This window comes from Leptodactylus fuscus, chromosome 11 (assembly GCF_031893055.1).
Source record: "Leptodactylus fuscus isolate aLepFus1 chromosome 11, aLepFus1.hap2, whole genome shotgun sequence".
Classification (NCBI taxonomy): Eukaryota; Metazoa; Chordata; class Amphibia; order Anura; family Leptodactylidae; genus Leptodactylus; species Leptodactylus fuscus.
In genome coordinates, this window is record NC_134275.1 from 18,721,231 (window position 1) to 18,733,336 (window position 12,106).

Consider the following 12,106-nt stretch of genomic DNA (forward strand, 5'->3'; position numbering starts at 1 on the left):
ATCTCTTATGCTAATTCTGGCTCTGAGCTCTCATACTGATTCTGGCTCTGACCGATCATACTAATTCTGGCTCTGAGGTCTCATACTGATTTTGGCTCTGACCTCTCATACTGATTCTGGCTCTGATCTCTCATACTGATTCTGGCTCTGACCTATCATACTGATTCTGGCTCTGACCTCTCAGACTGATTCTGGCTCTGATGAATCATACTGATTCTGGCTCTGACCGATCATACTAATTCTGGCTCTGACCTCTCATGCTGATTCTGGCTCTGATCTCTTATACTAATTCTGGCTCTGACCTCTCAGACTGATTCTGGCTCTGACCTCTCAGACTGATTCTGGCTCTGACCTCTCATACTAATTCTGACTCTGACCTCTCATACTAATTCTGGTTCTGACCTCTCAGACTGATTCTGGCTCTGACCTCTCAGAATGATTCTGGCTCTGACCGATCATACTAATTCTGGCTCTGAGGTCTCATACTGATTTTGGCTCTGACCTCTCATACTGATTCTAGCTCTAATCTCTCATACTGATTCTGGCTCTGACCTATCATACTGATTCTGGCTCTGACCTCTCAGACTGATTCTGGCTCTGACGAATCATACTGATTCTGGCTCTGACCGATCATAATAATTCTGGCTCTGACCTCTCATACTGATTCTGGCTCTGATCTCTTATACTAATTCTGGCTCTGACCTCTCAGACTGATTCTGGCTCTGACCTCTCAGACTGATTCTGGCTCTGACCTCTCATACTAATTCTGACTCTGACCTCTCATACTAATTCTGGCTCTGACCTCTCAGACTGATTCTGGCTCTGACCTCTCAGAATGATTCTGGCTCTGACCTCTCATACTAATTCTGGCTCTGATCTCTCATACTAATTTTGGCTCTGACCTCTCATACTAATTCTGGCTCTGATCTCTCATACTGATTCTGGCACTGATCTCTCATACTAATTCTGGCTCTGATCTCTCATACTAATTCTGGCTCTGACGAATCATACTGATTCTGGCACTGATCTCTCATACTTATTCTGGCTCTGATCTCTCAGACTGATTCTGGCTCTGACAAATCATACTGATTTTGGCTCTGACCTCTCAGACAGATTCTGGCTCTGATCTCTCATACTGATTCTGGCTCTGATCTCTCATACTGATTCTGGCTCTGACCTTTCATACCAATTTTAGCGCTGACTTCTCATACCGATTCTGACTGTGACCTCTCAGACTGATTCTGGCTCTGATCTCTCATACCGATTAAGACTCTGATCTCTCATACCGATTCTGGCTCTGACCTCTCAGACTGATTCTGGCTCTGGTCTCTCATACTAATTCTGGCTCTGATCTCTCATACAAATTCTGGCTCTGACCTCTCATACAGATTCTGGCTTTGATCTCTCATACTGATTCTGGCTCTGAACTCTCATACTGATTCTGGCTCTGATGTCTCATACTGATTCCGGCTCTGACCTATCATAGTGATTCTGGCTCTGACCTCTCAGACTTATTCTGGCTCTGACCTCTCATTCTAATTCTGGCTCTGACCTCTCATACTAATTCTGGCTCTGACCTCTCAGAGTGATTCTGGCTCTGATCTCTCATACTGATTCTGGCTCTGGTCTCTCATACTAATTCTGGCTCTGATCTTTCACACAAATTCTGGCTCTGACCTCTCAGACTGATTCTGGCTCTGATCTCTCATACTGATTCTGGTTCTGATCTCTCATACTGATTCTGGCTCTGACCGATCATACTAATTCTGGCTCTGACCTCTAAGACTATTCTGGCTCTGATCTCTCATACTGATTCTGGCTCTGATCTCTCATACTAATTTTGGCTCTGATCTCTTATACTAATTCTGGCTCTGACCTCTCAGACTGATTCTGGCTCTGACCTCTCAGACTGATTCTGGCTCTGACCTCATACTAATTCTGGCTCTGACCTCTCATACTAATTCTGGCTCTGACCTCTAAGACTGATTCTGGCTCTGACCTCTCAGAATGATTCTGGCTCTGACCTCTCATACAAATTCTGGCTCTAATCTCTCATACTAATTTTGGCTCTGACCTCTCATACTAATTCTGGCTCTGATCTCTCATACTGATTCTGGCTCTAATCTCTCATACTGATTCTGGCTCTGATCTCTCATACTGATTCTGGCTCTGACGAATCATACTGATTCTGGCTCTGACCGATCATACTAATTCTGGCTCTGATGTCTCATACTGATTTTGGCTCTGACCTCTCATACTAGTTCTGGCTCTGATCTCTCATACTGATTCTGGCACTGATCTCTCATACTAATTCTGGCTCTGATCTCTCATACTAATTCTGGCTCTGACGAATCATACTGATTCTGGCACTGATCTCTCATACTAATTCTGGCTCTGATCTCTCAGACTGATTCTGGCTCTGACGAATCATACTGATTCTGGCTCTGACCGATCATACCAATTCTGACTTTGAGGTCTCATACTGATTTTGGCTCTGACCTCTCAGACTGATTTTGGCTCTGATCTCTCATACTGATTCTGGCTCTGATCTCTCATACTGATTCTGGCTCTGACCTTTCATACCTATTCTAGCTCTGACTTCTCATACCGATTCTGACTGTGACCTCTCAGACTGATTCTGGCTCTGATCTCTCATACCGATTCAGACTCTGATCTCTCATACCGATTCTGGCTCTGACCTCTCAGACTGATTCTGGCTCTGGTCTCTCATACTAATTCTGGCTCTGATCTCTCATACAAATTCTGGCTCTGACCTCTCATACAGATTCTGGCTTTGATCTCTCATACTGATTCTGGCTCTGAACTCTCATTCTGATTCTGGCTCTGACGTCTCATACTGATTCTTGCTCTGACCTATCATAGTGATTCTGGCTCTGACCTATCAGACTTATTCTGGCTCTGACCTCTCATACTAATTCTGGCTCTGATCTCTCATACTAATTCTGGCTCTGAACTCTCATACTGATTCTAGCTCTGACGTCTCATACTGATTCTGGCTCTGACCTATCATAGTGATTCTGGCTCTGACCTCTCAGACTTATTCTGGCTCTGACCTCTCATACTAATTCTGGCTCTGATCTCTCATACTAATTCTGGCTCTGACCTCTCAGACTGATTCTGGCTCTGATCTCTCATACTGATTCTGGCTCTGGTCTCTCATACTAATTCTGGCTCTGATCTCTCATACAAATTCTGGCTCTGACCTCTCAGACTGATTCTGGCTCTGATCTCTCATACTGATTCTGGCTCTGACGAATTATACTGATTCTGGCTCTGACCGATCATACTAATTCTGGCTCTGACCTCTAAGACTATTCTGGCTCTGATCTCTCATACTGATTCTGGCTCTGATCTCTCATACTAATTTTGGCTCTGATCTCTTATACTAATTCTGGCTCTGACCTCTCAGACTGATTCTGGCTCTGACCTCTCAGACTGATTCTGCCTCTGACCTCTCATACTAATTCTGGCTCTGACCTCTCATACTAATTCTGGCTCTGACCTCTCAGACTGATTCTGGCTCTGACCTCTCAGAATGATTCTGGCTCTGACCTCTCATACTACTTCTGGCTCTGATCTCTCATACTAATTTTGGCTCTGACCTCTCATACTAATTCTGGCTCTGATCTCTCATACTGATTCTGGCTCTAATCTCTTATACTGATTCTGGCTCTGATCTCTCATATTGATTCTGGCTCTGACGAATCATACTGATTCTGGCTCTGACCGATCATACTAATTCTTGCTCTGATGTCTCATACTGATTTTGGCTCTGAACTCTCATACTAGTTCTGGCTCTGATCTCTCATACTGATTCTGGCACTGATCTCTCATACTAATTCTGGCTCTGATCTCTCATACTAATTCTGGCTCTGACGAATCATACTGTTTCTGGCACTGATCTCTCATACTAATTCTGGCTCTGATCTCTCAGACTGATTCTGGCTCTGACGAATCATACTGATTCTGGCTCTGACCGATCATACCAATTCTGACTTTGAGGTCTCATACTGATTTTGGCTCTGACCTCTGAGACTGATTTTGGCTCTGATCTCTAATACTGATTCTGGCTCTGATCTCTCATACTGATTCTGGCTCTGACCTTTCATACCAATTCTAGCTCTGACTTCTCATACCGATTCTGACTGTGACCTCTCAGACTGATTCTGGCTCTGATCTCTCATACCGATTCAGACTCTGATCTCTCATACCGATTCTTGCTCTGACCTCTCAGACTGATTCTGGCTCTGGTCTCTCATACTAATTCTGGCTCTGATCTCTCATACAAATTCTGGCTTTGATCTCTCATACTGATTCTGGCTCTGAACTCTCATACTGATTCTGGCTCTGACGTCTCATACTGATTCTGGCTCTGACCTATCATAGTTATTCTGGCTCTGACCTCTCAGACTTATTCTGGCTCTGACCTCTCATACTAATTCTGGCTCTGACCTCTCATACTAATTCTGGATCTGACCTCTCAGACTGATTCTGGCTCTGATCTCTCATACTGATTCTGGCTCTGATCTCACATACTGATTCTGGCTCTGACGAATCATACTGATTCTGGATCTGACCGATCATACTAATTCTGGATCTGATGTCTCATACTGATTTTGGCTCTGACCTCTCATACTAGTTCTGGCTCTGATCTCTCATACTGATTCTGGCACTGATCTCTCATACTAATTCTGGCTCTGATCTCTCATACTAATTCTGGCTCTGACGAATCATACTGATTCTGGCTCTGACGAATCATACTGATTCTGGCTCTGACCGATCATACTAATTCTGGCTCTGAGGTCTCATACTGATTTTGGCTCTTACCTCTCAGACTGATTCTGGCTCTGATCTCTCATGCTGATTCTGGCTCTGATCTCTCGTACCGATTCTGGCTCTGACCTCTCAGACTGATTCTGGCTCTGATCTCTCATACTGATTCTGGCTCTGACCTCTCACACTAACTCTGGCTCTATTCTCTCATACTAATTCTGGCTGTGACCTCTAAGACTATTCTGGCTCTGATCTCTCATACTGATTCTGGCTCTGATCTCTCATACTAATTTTGGCTCTGATCTCTTATACTAATTCTGGCTCTGACCTCTCAGACTGATTCTGGCTCTGACCTCTCACACTAATTCTGGCTCTGACCTCTCATACCAATTCTGGCTCTGATCTCTCATACTGATTCTGGCTCTGATCTCTCATACTGATTCTGGCTCTGATCTCTCATACTGATTCTGGCTCTGACGAATCATACTGATTCTGGATCTGACCGATCATACTAATTCTGGCTCTGACCGATCATACTAATTCTGGCTCTGATGTCTCATACTGATTTTGGCTCTGACCTCTCATACTAATTCTGGCTCTGATCTCTCATACTGATTCTGGCTGTGATCTCTCATACTTATTCTGGCTCTGAAGTCTCATACCGATTCTGGCTCTGATGTCTCAGACTGATTCTGGCTCTGACCTCTCAGACTGATTCTGGCTCTGACCTCTCAGACTGATTCTGGCTCTGACCTCTCATACCGATTCTGGCTCTGATCTCTTATACTAATTCTGGCTCTGAACTCTAATACTGATTCTGGCTCTGACGTCTCATACTGATTCTGGCTCTGACCTATCATACTGATTCTGGCTCTGACCTATCATACTGATTTTGGATCTGACCTCTCATACTAATTCTGGCTCTGACCTCTCAGACTGATTCTAGCTCTGATCTCTCATACTGATTCTGGCTCTGATCTCTCATACTGATTCTGGCTCTGATCTCTCATACTGATTCTGGCTCTGATCTCTCATACTGATTCTGGCTCTGACGAATCATACCGATTCTGGCTCTGACCTCTCATACCAATTCTGGCTCTGACCTCTCACATTGATTGTGGCTCTGACCTCTCATATTGATTCTGGCTCTGACCTCTCATACTGATTCTGGCTCTAACGAATCATACTGATTCTGGCTCTGACGAATCATACTGATTCTGGCTCTGACCGATTATACTAATTCTGGCTCTGACCTCACATACTGATTCTGGCTCTGATCCCTCATACTAATTCTGGCTCTGATCTCTCATACTGATTCTGGCTCTGATCTCTCATACTGATTCTGGCTCTGATCTCTCATACTAATTCTGGCTCTGATCTCTCATACTGATTCTGGCTCTGATCTCTCATACTAATTTTGGCTCTGATCTCTTATACTAATTCTGGCTCTGACCTCTCAGACTGATTCTGGCTCTGACCTCTCAGACTGATTCTGCCTCTGACCTCTCATACTAATTCTGGCTCTGACCTCTCATACTAATTCTGGCTCTGACCTCTCAGACTGATTCTGGCTCTGACCTCTCAGAATGATTCTGGCTCTGACCTCTCATACTACTTCTGGCTCTGATCTCTCATACTAATTTTGGCTCTGACCTCTCATACTAATTCTGGCTCTGATCTCTCATACTGATTCTGGCTCTAATCTCTTATACTGATTCTGGCTCTGATCTCTCATATTGATTCTGGCTCTGACGAATCATACTGATTCTGGCTCTGACCGATCATACTAATTCTTGCTCTGATGTCTCATACTGATTTTTGCTCTGAACTCTCATACTAGTTCTGGCTCTGATCTCTCATACTGATTCTGGCACTGATCTCTCATACTAATTCTGGCTCTGATCTCTCATACTAATTCTGGCTCTGACGAATCATACTGTTTCTGGCACTGATCTCTCATACTAATTCTGGCTCTGATCTCTCAGACTGATTCTGGCTCTGACGAATCATACTGATTCTGGCTCTGACCGATCATACCAATTCTGACTTTGAGGTCTCATACTGATTTTGGCTCTGACCTCTGAGACTGATTTTGGCTCTGATCTCTAATACTGATTCTGGCTCTGATCTCTCATACTGATTCTGGCTCTGACCTTTCATACCAATTCTAGCTCTGACTTCTCATATCGATTCTGACTGTGGCCTCTCAGACTGATTCTGGCTCTGATCTCTCATACCGATTCAGACTCTGATCTCTCATACCGATTCTTGCTCTGACCTCTCAGACTGATTCTGGCTCTGGTCTCTCATACTAATTCTGGCTCTGATCTCTCATACAAATTCTGGCTTTGATCTCTCATACTGATTCTGGCTCTGAACTCTCATACTGATTCTGGCTCTGACGTCTCATACTGATTCTGGCTCTGACCTATCATAGTTATTCTGGCTCTGACCTCTCAGACTTATTCTGGCTCTGACCTCTCATACTAATTCTGGCTCTGACCTCTCATACTAATTCTGGATCTGACCTCTCAGACTGATTCTGGCTCTGATCTCTCATACTGATTCTGGCTCTGATCTCACATACTGATTCTGGCTCTGACGAATCATACTGATTCTGGATCTGACCGATCATACTAATTCTGGATCTGATGTCTCATACTGATTTTGGCTCTGACCTCTCATACTAGTTCTGGCTCTGATCTCTCATACTGATTCTGGCACTGATCTCTCATACTAATTCTGGCTCTGATCTCTCATACTAATTCTGGCTCTGACGAATCATACTGATTCTGGCTCTGACGAATCATACTGATTCTGGCTCTGACCGATCATACTAATTCTGGCTCTGAGGTCTCATACTGATTTTGGCTCTTACCTCTCAGACTGATTCTGGCTCTGATCTCTCATGCTGATTCTGGCTCTGATCTCTCGTACCGATTCTGGCTCTGACCTCTCAGACTGATTCTGGCTCTGATCTCTCATACTGATTCTGGCTCTGACCTCTCACACTAACTCTGGCTCTATTCTCTCATACTAATTCTGGCTGTGACCTCTAAGACTATTCTGGCTCTGATCTCTCATACTGATTCTGGCTCTGATCTCTCATACTAATTTTGGCTCTGATCACTTATACTAATTCTGGCTCTGACCTCTCAGACTGATTCTGGCTCTGACCTCTCACACTAATTCTGGCTCTGACCTCTCATACCAATTCTGGCTCTGATCTCTCATACTGATTCTGGCTCTGATCTCTCATACTGATTCTGGCTCTGATCTCTCATACTGATTCTGGCTCTGACGAATCATACTGATTCTGGATCTGACCGATCATACTAATTCTGGCTCTGACCGATCATACTAATTCTGGCTCTGATGTCTCATACTGATTTTGGCTCTGACCTCTCATACTAATTCTGGCTCTGATCTCTCATACTGATTCTGGCTGTGATCTCTCATACTTATTCTGGCTCTGAAGTCTCATACCGATTCTGGCTCTGATGTCTCAGACTGATTCTGGCTCTGACCTCTCAGACTGATTCTGGCTCTGACCTCTCAGACTGATTCTGGCTCTGACCTCTCATACCGATTCTGGCTCTGATCTCTTATACTAATTCTGGCTCTGAACTCTAATACTGATTCTGGCTCTGACGTCTCATACTGATTCTGGCTCTGACCTATCATACTGATTCTGGCTCTGACCTATCATACTGATTTTGGATCTGACCTCTCATACTAATTCTGGCTCTGACCTCTCAGACTGATTCTAGCTCTGATCTCTCATACTGATTCTGGCTCTGATCTCTCATACTGATTCTGGCTCTGATCTCTCATACTGATTCTGGCTCTGATCTCTCATACTGATTCTGGCTCTGACGAATCATATCGATTCTGGCTCTGACCTCTCATACCAATTCTGGCTCTGACCTCTCACATTGATTGTGGCTCTGACCTCTCATATTGATTCTGGCTCTGACCTCTCATACTGATTCTGGCTCTAACGAATCATACTGATTCTGGCTCTGACGAATCATACTGATTCTGGCTCTGACCGATTATACTAATTCTGGCTCTGACCTCACATACTGATTCTGGCTCTGATCCCTCATACTAATTCTGGCTCTGATCTCTCATACTGATTCTGGCTCTGATCTCTCATACTGATTCTGGCTCTGATCTCTCATACTAATTCTGGCTCTGACCTCTCAGACTGATTCTGGCTCTGACTGATCATACTAATTCTGGCTCTGAGGTCTCATACTGATTCTGGCTCTGATCTCTCATACTGATTCTGGCTCTGACCTCTCAGACTGATTCTGGCTCTGACCTCTCAGACTGATTCTGGCTCTGACCTCTCAGACTGATTCTGGCTCTGACCTCTCAGACTGATTCTGGCTCTGATCTCTCATACTGATTCTGGCTCTGATCTCACATACTGATTCTGGCTCTGACGAATCATACTGATTCTGGATCTGACCGATCATACTAATTCTGGATCTGATGTCTCATACTGATTTTGGCTCTGACCTCTCATACTAGTTCTGGCTCTGATCTCTCATACTGATTCTGGCACTGATCTCTCATACTAATTCTGGCTCTGATCTCTCATACTAATTCTGGCTCTGACGAATCATACTGATTCTGGCTCTGACGAATCATACTGATTCTGGCTCTGACCGATCATACTAATTCTGGCTCTGAGGTCTCATACTGATTTTGTCTCTTACCTCTCAGACTGATTCTGGCTCTGATCTCTCATGCTGATTCTGGCTCTGATCTCTCATACCGATTCTGGCTCTGACCTCTCAGACTGATTCTGGCTCTGATCTCTCATACTGATTCTGGCTCTGACCTCTCACACTAACTCTGGCTCTATTCTCTCATACTAATTCTGGCTGTGACCTCTAAGACTATTCTGGCTCTGATCTCTCATACTGATTCTGGCTCTGATCTCTCATACTAATTTTGGCTCTGATCTCTTATACTAATTCTGGCTCTGACCTCTCAGACTGATTCTGGCTCTGACCTCTCACACTAATTCTGGCTCTGACCTCTCATACCAATTCTGGCTCTGATCTCTCATACTGATTCTGGCTCTGATCTCTCATACTGATTCTGGCTCTGATCTCTCATACTGATTCTGGCTCTGACGAATCATACTGATTCTGGATCTGACCGATCATACTAATTCTGGCTCTGACCGATCATACTAATTCTGGCTCTGATGTCTCATACTGATTTTGGCTCTGACCTCTCATACTAATTCTGGCTCTGATCTCTCATACTGATTCTGGCTGTGATCTCTCATACTTATTCTGGCTCTGACGTCTCATACCGATTCTGGCTCTGATGTCTCAGACTGATTCTGGCTCTGACCTCTCAGACTGATTCTGGCTCTGACCTCTCAGACTGATTCTGGCTCTGACCTCTCATACCGATTCTGGCTCTGATCTCTTATACTAATTCTGGCTCTGAACTCTAATACTAATTCTGGCTCTGACGTCTTATACTGATTCTGGCTCTGATCTCTCATAATGATTCTGGCTCTGACGAATCATACTTATTCTGGCTCTGACGAATCATACTGATTCTGGCTCTGACCGATCATACTAATTCTGGCTCTGAGGTCTCATACTGATTCTGGCTCTAACCTCTAGTACTGATTCTGGCTCTGACCTCTCATACCGATTCTGGCTCTGATCTCTCATACTATTTCTGGCTCTGATCTCTTATTCTAATTCTGGCTCTGACCTCTCAGACTGATTCTGTCTCTGATTTCTCATACTGATTCTGGCTCTGACGAATCATACGGATTCTGGCTCTGACGAATCATACGGATTCTGGCTCTGATCTCTTATACTAATTCTGTCTCTGACGAATCATACTATTTCTGGCTCTGACCTGTCATACTGATTCTGGCTCTGATCTCTCATATTGATTTTGGCTCTGACCTCTCAGACTGATTCTGACTCTGACCTCTCATACTGATTCTGGTTCTGATCTTTCATACTGATTCTGGCTCTGATCTCTCATACTAATTCTGGCTCTGACCTCTCAGACTGATACTGGCTCTGATCTTTCAGACTGATTCTGGCTCTGACCTCTCAGACTGATTCTGGCTCTAACCTCTCATATTATTTCTGGCTCTGACCTGTCATACTGATTCTGGCTGTGATCTCTCATACTGATTCTGGCTCTGATCTCTTATACTGATTCTGGCTCTGATCTCTCATACTGATTCTGACTCTGACCGATCATACTAATTCTGGCTCTGATCTCTCATACTGATTCTGGCTCTGACGTCTCATACTGATTCTGGCTCTGTCCTATCATACTGATTCTGGCTCTGACCTCTCAGACTGATTCTGGCTCTGATCTCTCATACTGATTCTGGCTCTGACCTATCATACTGATTCTGGCTCTAACGTCTCATACTGATTCTGGCTCTGACCTATCATACTGATTCTGGCTCTGACCTCTCAGACTGATTCTGGCTCTGATCTCTCATACTGATTCTGGCTCTGATCTCTCATACTGATTCTGGCTCTAACCTATCATACTGAATCTGGCTCTGACCTCTCAGACTGATTCTGGCTCTGACGAATCATACTGATTCTGGCTCTGACCGATCATACTAATTCTGGCTCTGACCTCTCATACTGATTCTGGCTCTGATCTCTTATACTAATTCTGGCTCTGACCTCTCAGACTGATTCTGGCTCTGACCTCTCAGACTGATTCTCGCTCTGACCTCTCATACTAATTCTGACTCTGACCTCTCATACTAATTCTGGCTCTGACCTCTCAGACTGATTCTGGCTCTGACCTCATACTAATTCTGGCTCTGACCTCTCATACTAATTCTGGCTCTGACCTCTAAGACTGATTCTGGCTCTGACCTCTCAGAATGATTCTGGCTCTGATCTCTCATACTGATTCTGGCTCTGACCTATCATACTGATTCTGGCTCTGACCTCTCAGACTGATTCTGGCTCTGACGAATGATACTGATTCTGGCTCTGACCGATCATACTAATTCTGGCTCTGACCTCTCATACTGATTCTGGCTCTGATCTCTTATACTAATTCTGGCTCTGACCTCTCAGACTGATTCTGGCTCTGACCTCTCAGACTGATTCTGGCTCTGACCTCTCATACTAATTCTGACTCTGACCTCTCATACTAATTCTGGCTCTGACCTCTCAGACTGATTCTGGCTCTGACCTTTCAGAATGATTCTGGCTCTGACCTCTCATACTAATTCTGGCTCTGATCTCTCATACTAATTTTGGCTCTGACCTCTCATACTAAT